This window comes from Stegodyphus dumicola, chromosome 2, assembly GCF_044657685.1.
Source record: "Stegodyphus dumicola isolate Sdum_Otavi_A_Nest chromosome 2, ASM4465768v1".
Lineage (NCBI taxonomy): Eukaryota > Metazoa > Arthropoda > Arachnida > Araneae > Eresidae > Stegodyphus > Stegodyphus dumicola.
Window position 1 is genome coordinate 65,095,168 of NC_140769.1, and position 15,549 is coordinate 65,110,716.

At 34.7% G+C, this 15,549-nt stretch overlaps 1 protein-coding gene across 1 annotated transcript in view; it reads left to right on the forward strand.

Moving 5' to 3' along the window:
- Positions 1-2,576: 2,576 nt before the first annotated feature.
- Positions 2,577-15,549, forward strand: part of SCAP (SREBP cleavage activating protein) — a 112,059-nt gene continuing 99,086 nt past the window's right edge. Inside the window, exon 1 of the mRNA XM_035351342.2 lies at positions 2,577-3,344. The gene's annotated coding sequence lies outside the window, so the exon portion shown is untranslated. The remainder of the gene's footprint in view (positions 3,345-15,549) is intronic.

The following is a 15,549-nucleotide window of genomic DNA, read 5'->3' on the forward strand; positions in this document are numbered from 1 at the left end:
ATGTGATCTAGTCAAATTGTAATAAGCTAACATAGATTTAAATTTCCCTGTTATTCATGATATAGTGTTTTCTTTATTATGCATTTCTAAGCTTATGGTATTTTTGTTTACATTGAATTACTGAAAGTGTTATATAATTATATGCTATGTAATACTGTATTTCTTGCAGTATATGACATGTTTTGATGCTTTTTACCTCCATAAAAACTCTGATCGTAAAATCTAAAATGATATGCATAAAAACTAGGACTTGTATGCCCATGTAACTTTTTTTTTAAATAATCCAGTAGCTGCTGTCTGGTCTGCCACTTCAGACCCTGGTCATGGCTTCCATGGAGATATATGTATCCCTAAACATTTCTGTTCAACATTATGCAGCCATAGCTGGGAGTTGCTTCAGTAGTAAAAATGTTGTTAGTTGATAAGTAATGCTTTATATTTATATGCATTTGTCACAATTCACAACAATATTGAAGACCGTTGGCATTTAAATATACCTAATACAATGCATAGAAGTTCTACATATACAGTCAAAAGTCTTTAATCCGGACTCGTCGGGACTTCGGCGATTCCGGATTATCGATTTTTCCGGATTATAGATCATCAGTTTAAATCTGGTAAGATGGCATGCAGAAATTATAAAATTAAAAATATGAAACCGTAATTTATAAAATAATGAGCAATTATGATCTAAAGGGTATCAAAATTTACAAAAAAGAAGCTTAATATTTATTTGTTTACTTTATTAAACATTTCTTTCAACGCGCGCATGCGTAAAGCATACCTTACGCATAGCCGAAATTAGAAAATTGCAACCAGAAAACTATTTGATTTGTATTCGTGATATTTATAATGACGAGGAATTTGATTTAAATCATATAGACGGAGTACATCGATATTAAATACTACATTTAGTAAGGAATTATAAGCCGAATAAAATAAAAACATCTGCCCTGAAGATAACGATAGTGCTGACAGATCAACTTCCAGTTCATTTCGCGCCGCGACGTCCGCCCCGCGTAGAGCAGTGTGAAATTGATAAACAGATTTCGGAACGGTTAGATAAACAAAGGATATACCTTTATCCATTTTTTGTAGCAATTCGTTTTTTGTTTGATGGACATCGAAACATACTTTCGTTTTCTAGATCCTTTGGGAGCTCCAGCATTTGACATAAACGAAAGTTCAAGCTTACTTTTTATAAAAATTGCTCTTACAGTCTGCAAAAAATAATAAGCCGGATCCAATTCGAAGATTAAGGAACGACGCAATCATCAACATTAACTGAAATAGATAATTAGATAATGTTAGCTTATACCGTCCGCTATACATTAAACGCGCACCTCGAAAACGTATTCTGCGCTTGCGCAGACGCATATGCGCAGTCGTAAATGTCTTGGGCACACGAGTAAAACGCCTATGCGCATGCGTCAATGCGGCGCATGCGCAGAAAGATTTTAGCTTTGAGGTCCGGATTATAGATCATTTCGGATTATGGGTGTCCGAATTAACGACTTTTGACTGTATTAATGAATCAATTAATTTAAGTAACCCGAAAATTCAAAATGAGCTTATATCACCACTATTTAAACATTAAATCAAATCAAAACACACTATAAGTTTCTATACCTATGAAATGATACATTTTGCTGATTATTTTTTATTTTGCCTGCATTATTGGTGCATAATGCAATCGCGCAGTGTGTACCAACCATTATACTATATAAATTTAATTATATTTGAGAGCGAAAAAAAAAAAAAAAAAAGAACTAATGAGTTTTCACAGTCGCTCATAAGCTTACGTTCAGCTTAATGCGAAAATCTCTGTTGATCTGAGGGGAGAGAACTTCAGTGACGTCACAGCCAAATAGACGGCGAGAACGCATTTTCGTCTGTTTACCCCAAGTGAGCTAACCTTTTCTTTCTACGGACCTTGGCTCCAATCAAGGAGGTAACCTCCTTGGTTCCAATGAATGTTTATTTTTCGAACAGTCTTTTTTTGTTGCCATCTTACAAAAATTAAAACGTACGGAAATTAAAGATGAGTCTTGGATACACTGCCCTAGGTGAACTGGATATAATTTAGTACTTAGAAGAAGAGAGACAAATTATCTTAAATTATTATTATTATTATAATTATTATAATTATTATTATTCTATTAGTTTAGAATCAGAAAGCCTACTCTCCTGTCCACACACATTCTCAGCAAAGCTCAAATAGGTGTCAATATAGTTTTTCAAAAAGAGTCGATGAGTAAGGAAAAAAAAAGCACATGTTTAAGACAATTTCTTAAAATGTTGGTTCTTTGTCGTAAATTCAAATTATTCAGCATATTATTACAGCAGTTTTTGTGTATTTTTTAATTAGGATTACAAATTGGAAATCTTATTATTGTATGCAATTTACTTATTTTTTTATCATGTTTTACAAAATTAAGAAATAAAGACAATCTTTCATTTTATGTTTTGACTATTTTACCACAAATTGTGAATTTTCACCATCAAATTATATTTAACAAATAATCAACGTACATTTTTGAAACCCAAGATGTAATTTCTCCGCGAAATCTGTGATGTTTACGAATGTACGCATGATGTTACTTGCGGCGTCACAAGAATGGCGATGAAGTGTTATATCTTGATAAAAATGTTAACCTTGAACTTGCATTAACTCTTTAATGGTGGTTTTGGGCTGAATATCAAAGCCAAATGGTCTATTGTACGGCATTTATAGCTTAATCGAGGCTTACATTTCAACAGACACTTTGAACAGCATGCGGTTTTTGAGGTCTTCGCGAAATTCAGTGACATGTTTGCTAATCACATAGCAGATCAGATATCATAGTAATTTTTTTTCGTTTGAAGAGATATGTGGTAACTGCACGTGTTTAGCATTTAACTTAAAAATTCTTTAAGCATTTATATTCGAAACTGCTGCTTACAAACCTAGCTGCATTCACAGCAATTTATTAGATTTTTAAAAGTGAGATTAATGACTTGCACTGTTTATTAATTAAAATGAAGAAAAATACGATGGCTTGTACCTTATGTTTAACTGGATAGCAGCATTTATGTTTTATCTTATGATCCATATCTGGAATTGAATAGTTTCTGTGTTATTACTGCATATAAAGTAAAATGGATATTTTTTAAAATTCCTTCCAGTAGAAGTCTTAAACGTCGGTTTTACTTATGTTACTTCTCATCAACTTTGATTTGGTTTATTAGATTACGGCAAAGCACTCGAGGGCTATCTGCCTTAAGGGTGTCTCATCAACTTTGATTTGATGTTTAGTGACTTAAATCATAAATTGTAAGGATGTCAGATGGCACAACATATGAAAGTAAGTAATATTTCAAAAAACAATTATTCTTGATTATTCACTCACTCACATTTTTATCATCCCTCATTTATTTTCAATTTCTTTTATATATCATCATTATGCATCATCACTTTCATGCTGCTAAAATTGTGTAGTGTATGAAATATTCATTGGCGTTGTAACACTGGGTGATTTTTTTGTGTTGGAATTTTTTGTTCTTTTGAAATTTTTCTAAAAATAAAGGCATACTTCTATAATTTTATGAAGTCCATTACAGAAGTTTTCATTTTTTTAATTGAAGAAATTACGGCTAAAGTGCAGAATCGCCCACTTATTTGTTGGGCGCTTTTTACAAGAGTAAGAAGAATTGGATTTTTGCCAATTTTCTTTGACTTTTTAAGTGAAAATAGGTCGATGTGTGCATGGATAAAGTCAAGGGAGTGCACAATGCCATTTTTGTGCAATTCTGGGATGTTTTTAAGTGAAAATAGGTCGATGTGTACATGGATACTGAGTATATGCAATCCTTAAAAACCCGCCAAGCAGTGGGCGATTGTGCACTTTCCCCGAAATTACAATTAAGGAAGTTTGAAAAACTACGCTTGTCTGCAAAATTAAAGGACAGTTAAAGGGAGTCATGTATATTTCAACATGTATAAGGTGGAACGTAATGAAGTTTCATAGGAAATGTGCCAATTAGGTGTTGCGCAATAAATATTCAGAGAATGCAAAATTTAATCTTTGTAATTAAATTTACATTCTGATTATCTGTATTCCTATCGAAAAGTTGTAAAGTCAATGGTGACTTCGGATAGCATTTGCGAATTTTTTGCCGACTTTGGAGAGAAACGTTTGCATAAGCAACTTTCAAACAATGCAACCAGTGTTTACTTTTTTTTTTTTTTGTTGTTCTTTTTCCTTATAATGTACATACAGTTCTCGATATTTGGTGCTCTGTTCTTCCCATTACACAACAATTGGTTTTTCACCTAAAAAACAAACAAAAACAGAATTACACAAACTTGGCATTGTTTGCAACTTCAGCATTGTGCATAACCTTGGCACTAAAGTCAAAAAGGGTTTATAATACCGTTAAAAAGCTACATTATGGCCAGCTAGTGCAGAAAATTAAGTCCCAAGGTTTTCTTGAGAACAACAAAAACTGCAGTATTCATCCACTGCTGTGCTAAACGAAATTCTTGTAGGAAGAACGGCTAATCTTTGGAATATGGTAACAGGTAGTTTGGCGACATTTTGGTAAAGCAATAAAGGTTACTAGCTAGGACTTTAGCAGTGTACATAGATAAAGTCAAGAGTGTGCACAATGCCATTTTTGTGCAATTCTGGGATTTTTTTTTTAAGTGAAAATAGGTCGACGTGTACGTGGATGATACCGTGTATGTGCAATTCTTAAAAACGTGGCAAGCAGTTTGCGATTATGCACTTTCTCCCAATTTCGCACCTAATATTTGCCATGATTAAACACTTTTGTTCCATAAAAGTTCTAGCATAAGCATAATTCGGCTAGCAGATTGTTGGAAAAAAATTTTGAGTTTAAAAAAAAAAAATGCCTTTACTCCGTGAAACCAAAATAGCGTCCAAACAAAAACTAGCAGGTTGCTGTAGCAGGGTTGGTCGCCAAAAAATCGCCAAGTTACCATAATTCAAAGATTAACCGGAAGAACTACAATCTGCAGTTAAACTCCTGAAAATGTCTAGAAAAGTGACACGCTGTTTGTTGAGACGCTATGTGCATACATGTGTTGTGATAAAAGTGCATTTTGCGTACTTCATGGGCTATTACGTGTATGTGTAATACAAAGTATAGGAACTCAGCATTCTTTCCCTGTTTACAAATATTCATAAAGCATAAAATATGACATATATACACTCACATTTTATCTTGAATTGCATGTAACATATTCAAGTTTTGTGTACACAATTAATAAATTTCTATATGTGATTCTTTCATTGCCTGAAGGATATCCAGACGATTTTTGGTCAACATTACATCAGGAATGGATGTTATGACTCCAGTAATTTCGCACCTTAATGTAGTGATGTCATACACCGGTATCTACTGAACCCTGTCCTTGACATAACCCCAAAGGAAGAAATCCAGTGTTGGTCATGAAGGCCAGTTTATGAGACCAACACACATGATCCATCTTTCCAGAAATGTTGTATCCAGATAGGCATGAGCATCTAATCCCCAATGAGATGACGTAGTTGATCCATCTTGTTGGAAAATTAAGTCCAGAATGTTCTGAACAGAACAAATAACTGTAACATATCAAGATAGGTATTAATTGTGATCTTTTTTTCACTGAAGAAAAACGGTTCTGTGATTTTTATTGTGCATGAACCACACATTCATCTTAAGGCTGTCTCTGAAGGTCTGAAACACAAGTGTTAGGATTCTTGTACCCCCAGAATCTAGCTTTGTGTCAGTTGACACTACTATTCAAATGAAATGTGGCCTCATCAGTGAAAATGATGTTTCAGGTAGTCAACATCTTTCATGGTCTCGGACAGCGCGACAGCAGCAAAGTCATAACAACCACTGTAATCTAATAAATGAAATATGTATACCAAAGCTTGAATATGTTGCATGCAGTTTAACATAAAAAGTATTACTCTATGTATCATATTTTATACTTTGTGAGTATTTGTAATTGGAAACAATTCTGGACAGCCTGTATGAAATCTGGATATCCAATATCTGGTATGATCTAATATTCGGACCTCCGAACCATGAAACAAAAAGTAAATAAAATGATAAAAATTTTGCTTTTTTAAATCTTAAGTATGGATACTATAACAAAAGGAGGTAGGTTTACCTTTAATTCAATACTTCTCAGGACTAACTGAGACTTCCACATGTCACATTTAAACATCTGCTGAGTAAGGAGTCGCAGCATAGCTGTAACAGTGCACTCTCTGATGTATTGATGATCACACTTTAAGCGCAAGAGTGGTTGGGAGGGGGGAGCTCGATCATTTTTCCACCTGGATCCTAAATTCTGCTGGATTGTATGCTTCCTAAATTCAGGAAGTTTTACTTCTTCTAAATTCAACTGCCCAGTGCCTTTCCTAAATAAAAAAAATTCAGCCAGCTTTAATTTTTCCTGCTTGGTGCTGTTCTAAATTCTAAAATTTTTTCATCAGTTGCAGCCAGGGCTGTGGAGTCGGAATTGGATTCGGGCAGATTTTGAGATGAAAGAAGTCGGAGCTGGAGTTGCTAAAAACAGGTCGACTCCGACTCCAGTTTTTATTAGAAAGTTTGAATTTGAAATGAAATTAAAATGAATTAAAAAATTAATGACAAGCTGAGTTATTATTTTTAGGGACTATATACATTAATAAATAATTATTTTCTATTTTATTGACATATTAATAAATAAATATAACAGGAAGGGACATAATAACATAAACAGAACAGACATAATAATGCGAAGGGAGGAGGAATGTGATATTTGCCATTAGTGATTAAACTGATTCATTTAGTTATAAATCTCACTGGTAAACTTAGGTAAGTAGCAATAGCAGCAAGAACTCCCAAAATTGCTGCCATTCTTAGAAAGCGAGCAGGAAAAGGAGCAATTATTGATCAAGCAATGCGATAAGGAAGTACATATTTAATGATAAAGAGGTTGTTAGAATTAAAAATGTTTTTAGAAGGTATAGATAACCCTGATGTTTCACTAACAGAAATACTATGGGATGATCTTGCGGAATTGGAAACTCTTCTTTCTACACCGTATATAGCCATGAAAAAGCTGAAGAATTGACAGGAGGCGAGAATGGAAGAATGTGATGTTTGTTCTTTCTGAAATGGAGGGCTTATTTCAGAAGGAATTATTTCTTCAATGAAGAAATGAGACAATAGATCTTTGCTGGCTTCAATATATGTAGATGCGAAATACCAAATTTTAGACGACAAACAAATTAAAACCACAAAGAAAGCCATCTATGAACTTTCATTAAGAATGAAATTATTCTTGGAACAATTGGAGAATTCGAATTAGGACAGTCAAACTGCAGACATTGCAACTGAGTCTATCATACACTTCCAGCAATGAATTAGATTTTTAGAAATATTTTTGGATAATATTGCGAAGGCAAAGCGAATAAAATAAAGAAGCAGGAGCCTTTAGATATAAAAATGAAAAAATACAAACAAGGTTTCTACATGGCCTTTGAAGAAATAGAGAAATAGAATTACTCTTGCAAGACACCTGTTTTAGAACTTATAAAAAATCTATCCTGAAAAGTTAAAAGAAGTAGCTTAACAGTAACAGCTCTTCCTCCTACCCAAGTTAGTATGGAAAGACTCTTCTCAGCTCTGAAGTTCATCAAATCGGATTTATGTCCCTCCAATAAAGAAGATCTTGCCGAAGTTATACTGTTTCTTAGAAATAACTAACGCTAGTTTTCCCATTTCATAATAAATGTTAACATAAATAATTTGCTATGCCATCAATTTTTTTTTTTTTCTGTAGCATCTATTACTTCTTTTATATTAAAAAAATAAGCTGTAATCCATGCGTATATGTTTGTATATATATATGAGGGAGTTCGAGTCAGAATCGAAGTCTTTAAAATTCCGGGAATCTTAGTCGGAGTCGGTCATTTTCCCTACTGACTCCACAGCCCTGGTTGCAACCACACTAGTTACACCAGCTTTGGCCTTTTTGGGGAAGAGAGTTAGCTTTTTTTTAAATGACCTGAATAGTTCTAATATTGCGATGACTACATGCCATCTCACTAACTGAAACTGATAATCTAAAATCCAAAAATCTTGAATTGCCGAAGTCCCTACGATTTTGGATATCAGACTTTCTACTGTGTGTGTATATATATGGGGGTTGTAAATTAAATAGTGTAAAGTTAACCTTGAAACTCGTAGAAGGGCGGGCATACGTAAATAGGATATGGGAGCGGTGAGGTGGTGCGGTTGTCGATGTGTAGAGTGCAAAACACAGTCGATCTGCTTAGAAGGGTAGTTGTTGTGTGGCGTTAAAGTGAGGAGTTTTGTTTCCATCGCTCTAAAGTATGTTTTCAAAAGGTGATCAGTGGTCGTGGCTTAAAATCGAGGTTGTCCGTGGCAAAAATGCAACAGAATGCTATTGATGATTAGTAGAAGCCTGTGGCACAAATGCTTTACCGTATAGGACAGTAGCACGATGTGTTCAAGCATTTCATTCGGGTAGGAATGAGACTGCACATTTGCAATGCACAGGCCAGGAACTCCATTCCTCAAGATCAAATTGACATCCTGCGGTCTCCTTACCATAGACTGTTTTTTGAAGTACTGATCCAACTTTTTTCACATTGCTTGTCTATTTTCATTCTTTACATCTTTCTTCACCAACTGATGGGGCTAAGTGAAATATCCCATTTTACCATCTCAATTCTTCTTATCATCCTTTTGTTGTTCCAGATATTCTTTTATCTGCTGCAGAGTAAAAGGGCGCTGTTGCACGCTGTCACTCTCCTTCCATTTGACACAAGTCAAGTACCATAGACCGCCGATGGACTGTCCGAGAATTATCCTTAGAGGTTGGTCTGAGTCATCAAACAGTGTAGCTCATGATGAAGAAATCTCTCAACATGAGGAAAATTGCTTCCCCCTGGGTTCCACATTGACTAACCAAAGTACAGAAATAGCACTGGTATGCACTGGCTGGCACCCACTTGGAGAGATACAGCAATGAAGGAGATCCATTTCTGCAACGTATTGTCGCCATTGATGAGACATGGGCACAAGCCTATGAGCCTGAATTAAAGCGTCGATCAAATGAATGGCTTCACCAAGGGTCGCCACATCCACAGAAATTTCGACAGGAACCCAGTCGGGTGAAGGTTATGCTGATTATGGCATATGACTGGGATGGTGTAATTCTTACACATGCTGTACCTGAAGGACAAACTGTCAACGTAAATTACTATTGCCGATTTCTACAGCACCATCTGCGTCCGGCTATGCGCCGCAAATGTCCACATTTATTGCACAACAATTTCCCTATCGTATTGCATGACAACACTCGTTACCGTGTCGCAAACAATGTCACTCTCCTTTTGCGATGGTGGCAGTGCGAAATCCTGGAGCACCCTCCCTACTCACCTGACATGAGTCCTTATGACATCGATCTGTTTTCAAAGTTGAAGAAACCCCTCCGAGGTCACTCATTTCATGACGTTTAATCTGTACTCCGCACAGTAGGACGCTTGGTCGCTAACATCAACAATCAACACCTTGCCACTGGTCTACAATGGCTTCCCGACATTTGGCAAAAGGTTATAAGCTTTACTGGTCATTACATAGAAGGAATATAATGCAATTGTACTTGTAAGTTCATTAAAAATTAATTTATACCTATGTTGCCATTACTTAATTTAAAGCCCTCTCATATATATCTATATAGTATTGATAATATTGCCTGTATACAAGGTGTTTATAAAGTATCTATACATTTTTGGGAAATAATTCTAATTCCAATTTCTTTGGAGGTGATCTGAAATAATGCTTTTAACAGAGGAAAGAATAGCCATTGTTTATTCCCGTACACATGGGTTAACGTATCAACAGGTGCAGGAGGACTTCGCCCTCAAATTCAGAAAACAAGCCCCTACCAAAGCAGCTATTAAAACCTTCATAAATAAATTCAGGTGAACTGGTAGTGTTAAAGATAAAGACTATTCTGGGAAACCTTCGATAATGCCACAAGTTGAGCAAAGTGTACAAAAAGTGATTATACGTAGTCCCCAGGCATCTGCATGAAGACTCAGCCGTGAATTCGTTATTTTTCATACTACTGTGTGGAAAACTATGCCATCAAGGATGCCTACCACATTCAAACTGTGCATAAGCTTGAAACCCGAAAACTATGCAGCTCACCAAGCCATGTGTTATAATTTGTTGGAAGCTGTGGATAATAAGAAGTTAATAGAGAATGTTCTCTTTATTGACAAAACCGCATTCCATCTCAGCTGCCATGTTAATAGACATAATTGTCAAATGATGGCTGATGAACAACCAAGTGTGTTATATGAATTTCAGAGATTCACATCTAAAGTTAATGTCTAGATTGAAATAACTAAGCTCTGTGGACCTTTCATGTTTGCAGCAAGGACCATCACTGGAGAAATTTATCTGGATATATTGTAACAATATCTTGAGCCACAGCTAGTATCAGATGGCATTATTGACACTGTTGTCTACCAACAGGATGGGGCATCTCCCCCATTTGCCATTATTGTGCATAATTATCTTGATGAAACTTTTCCTGATAGGTAGGTGGATTGGTCATGGCTCTCAATGGCTTTATGCTCCACAATCACCAGGCTTAAGTCACCTAGACTTTTTCGTGTGGGGTTTTGTCAAGTTCAAAGTGCATTGAATGAAGACTGGCAGCATTGAACAATTAAAACGGTGAATTATAGCTGCAGCAGCTGAAATTACACCAGTAACTTTATATAAGATATTCCTCAGTGTAGTGGAATGGTGGCAGTTAGGCCTAGACACTCAGGGGCTACACATTGAATTGTACTAATTTAGTGTTCTATTATACAGTCAAAAGTCGTTAATCCGGACTCGTCGGGACTTTTTCGGATTTTCTCTTAAATATATTTTTCTCTTAAAATTTGCCTCACGCTGCCTTCTATGGGGAAATACAACAATTTTAGTTATAATTCTACTCTAATGAACTATCTAAATACAAAATTCTCAACACTATTATCAGAGATTATTTAATGCTCAGACATAGTGCAGAATACTGTTTTGGAGATAAGATTTCTGGCTACTTTGTGAGATTTTTGCATTTAGTTAAGGGTTGCTCTAAACTTGCTGTTAGTGATATTGTAATTAGGTATTAGGAAATCTTGAAGGAAAATTTAAGGTGGGAGTTTTCAAACAAGTGTGTAAAAGTCTTGGAAAGCCGGGCATTCCAAACAGATATTTTATATATGAAGTAACCAGACAGTATGAAATTTTTAGAGGATTTTTGATGAATTGTGGTTATTGAAGGATAGTTTGTTGTGAGAAATGTAAGATATCATGCAGGTTATTCAGAAAGTCATTGAATTAGAGATGCAAGAAGCATCCTTTTCACGATTATCATTCCTTAATATTTTTTCTCTTAAAATTATGTATAATAGTCATAAATTTATTTCTATTATCTACGATTTCAAATGAAAACAAGATGGTGGTCATTTTTGAAATACAGAGTTTCATCGGAAATCTTGATAGTAACCGTTTTTCAAAATACAGTATTTGATGCACTTTGGTTCCAAAAAAATTCGCTACATTTTGAAGATGGGCTATATTGAAACTGTTCATATATATTAAACTAAAAGCACTTCAAGCTGCTTGATATAAATTAAAATACAGCTTTTTAAGTCGAGAAAAGGACTTTCAAACTTAAATCCAGCACAAACACTGCTGAGATTGGTGTACATAATAATTGAAATAAATTGTAACTTATCTAGGCAATTTTTTATTTAAAAAACTTGTCTTTTTAATTATTTCAAAATATTCTAGAGTTGTAACAAAATGCAAGTTCTTGAACAACAAAATTTTATGTAATGTAAGAACAGTAAGTTATAATTTATAGGATGTGTTTGTCTGTGTGTATATATATTGATATTGGTTGTGTCATTAATACTTTTTTGGACTTTTTGGTGGTGGTGTGGATAATCAGAAGGTACCAAATTAAATTATGAACTTGGTGTGTCTCGATGAGAAATACATCAGAGTGCAAAATAGAATAGCACCTAAATAAAAATCTGAATTCAGCCTGTGTAATTGATGGGATTGGGCTGTAAGGGTTTAATCTCATATTTATTTTTTATTATTATGGAACAAAAATCTAAAAATTCTGTGGTGGAATTTTGGTATTTTTGCAGCCACCTTTGTAGAAGTCACCAAATTTATGGAATGTGCTAAACTCTGGTAACCATGCACATAAACATTCTTCAAGCAACCATGCTCATTAAAAAAAAAAAAAAAACAAAACAGTCCTTTAAATTAGGCAACAAAGATTTTAAGGTTTATTATACCTTTATTTGGCATAATAAACTCTATTGATTTTAAGGACAGTGATAGTTCTCTCTTCTTTAGGAAAGTTTTTTTTTTTTTTTTTTTTTTTTGTTTTTGTTTTTGTTTTGTTTTTGTTTGTGAAGAGGGACTTTTACTGTAACCATTTGAAATTTAGGAGTCTAGAATCATCTATTCAGCACCATTGTAAGCATATATATTGAAAGGTTTATGAATCACCTGTTATGTTTAAATGGTCTGCATTTTTTATAGAATTTCTCTTAAGTATTCTGTGCATCAAAGAAAAAAAAAATGGTATTTCTAGTTAACCTCTGTAGTACATTTGCCAACCAAGTTTTATCATACACCTGTTTTGCCTAAGTTATGGATGAGGAGTATAATTCGTCATTCAAACTGCTACAAAATTAAAACATGTACATTCCTGTTCATAGCAAGAGTGATTTATAAGACTTGTAAGAGGACATTTTTTCCAGTGCTTCAGTGATTCTTGTTTGTGGTAGACTGTCCCAAAATGTCAGAAATAAGTAATTTATTTTATGAAAGTGATAATGAAAGAGGAGACTTTGAGAAATATAATGATGACAAATATAGTGAATTATAAGATGAAAATTTCGAAAGCCAGAATTGTGAGGGGACTGGATTTGGAAGGAAAAAGAAAATCTTTCTGATGTGAAATGATTTTGTGTAACACCTGGAATCAGTTCTATGTGTCTGTGTAGACTGTGAGGCTTTAGATGTTTTTGAAAGATAATTTTCATTTACTTTATTTTCATTTTGTTTCTTTTATGAATTTAGATTTGATTTTCATTTCTAATTACTATGTGTATCATATTACAAAAATAAATGAATTCTCACTCAAAATCTGCTGCTTTTATATACTATTCCGCACATCAGCAAATTACATCCGTTCCAAACACAATTTTTTTTTTTCTAGTGAATCTGTGCCCAAAGGATAAATTTGCAGGCATTTCATCTTGTGCTTTTTTGGGGGGGAGGGGTACACTTATTGTATATGTCATGCATTATCTGGTAGTACTGAATGACATCTTTTAAGCAGTGTGGTAGAAAATTTTAAAATGTTTGTGGAATCTTCATTATTTTGACCTCAGTATCAGTAAGAAAAATATTTTTAAATAAAAAAAAATATTATACAGCAGAGTGGTGAAGTTTGAATTTATTATGAATATTTTAAGTACCAAAATATTTGTTGAAATATTAAAATAATGCGATATACGTAATATTTGCTATGTGTACATTCATTCAGTGATGGCGTTCTACACAGCAATGTCTTAAGTAATTTGAGAACTGGAGATTTTGTTTCACTCTTGGTTTTATAATGTAAACTTCTTGGAGATAATGATAGTTTCATCATGAATATATAGCAGCTGTTGGCATACTTGACTGTGTCAACTCTTTAGAACAGTAGCAAATAAAATCATATGGAAGTTGTGATTCAGGATCCCTTCAAAAAGAATTTCATGCTCTCATGCTCACCATCTGCCTCCACTTTTCAGTATTGCTCTTATACAACGTTTCCGAAGGGGATTTATAATTTCATTGTATAGAAGCTGGTTTTCTTAATTTCTCAACAGTATTCCTCAATTCTAAAAAAAATAGTGATAACTTCTGTTTTATTACTTCTGAAATGTCAAAAGACCCATGCAGAAAATAACTGATGTCAGAGCTCATAAAACAAGACTTCTCTTTCTTTTTTCTCTTCTGATAGGGCAAGTGATCTGCTAAGGAAAGATGCTTATTCACCTACTAAAGTTTTGTGAATGGTTCTTAATATAGCTTGTTACATGTTCTTGAGGAATTGATTGCTTTTTTAAGAGTATGAGGCTTAAAAAAAAACAAGGGTTTGTTAGCAGTCTGAAAAACGTGTAAACTTTGGGAGGGAAAATCAGTTAATTGCGAAATTAATGCTACTGTAATACCATTAATATAAATTATGTAATGTGCATATCAGTTAATCATCATAGGCTGAATGTGATTCCATTGTTACCAAATTTTTGCGCAAGTAATAATAACTTGTATTCGCACTAAATGGATTTAAGTTCATACAACATTTGATATGCTAAATAGCAGCTACTATTAGCGCTATTTATCTCTTACCTAATGTACCCACTTTATATATATATACTATTTATACATGCACACAGAGGGCTGTCACTAGACTATTGGCCATTTGTGCAAACTCTGCGAATTCAAAATTCTGCTGCCTGGTTCCTTTCTAAAAATTTGCTGCACCTGAATTTTGCTGCCCGGTGCAGTCACACTGGTTGCACATGTTCTGTCACCGGCCCTATGCACACACACACACACACACACATATATACACTGAAGAGCCAAAACATTATGACCTTACTCAATAATACATTGTTCGACATTTGGTCTGCAAAACAGCTGAAACTTGCCATAGTTGCCACAACTTCATGATAGATGACTGGAGACAGGTAATACTAGTATCTAAGCAGCGGTCATGCAAAGTCGAGATTTTCTGATCTAGTGGTTTTTGAGCTCTGAACTGTCGTTTCATGACATCCCAAATGTGTTCTGTTTTGTTAAAATCCAGCAGGTTAGGTGGCTAGACACCTGGAATAAATTCTGCTTAGCCAATAAAGTCTGCTTATATCTGAACATAATTGTGGAAATAATTGGGAACATAATTGGAATTCATCCCTATGCTTCTTGAACTCTAACATAGTTTGATCCCTGTAACATGGGATGTTATCCTGCTGGTAGATTCCATTTCTAGTTGGGAAGACATTCCATGTTAAGGGTGTATCTGATCCACAATTATGTTCAGATAATTGGCAGCTTTCGTGGTCTGTTCTACCATGTCCCATACCCGCCTCACGAGAATAGCGGCTCTGGGACCCTTAATTGTGGTAGAACAGACCATGAAAACTCTGAGCTGTGTTAACAGAATTGCAGATTAGTTGCACCATTGCATGGCATCTGTCTTCCCAACTGGAAATGGAATCTTTCAGCAGGACAGCACCCCATGTCACAAGTCTCAAATTGTGTTGGAGTTGTTTGAGGAGCATAAGGATGACTTCCAATTAATGTCTTGGCAACCTAACTCGGTGAATCTTAACCCAAGAGAGCACATTTGGAATGTCATAGAATGGCAGCTGAGAGTTCAAACACTATCATGTCGGAGTA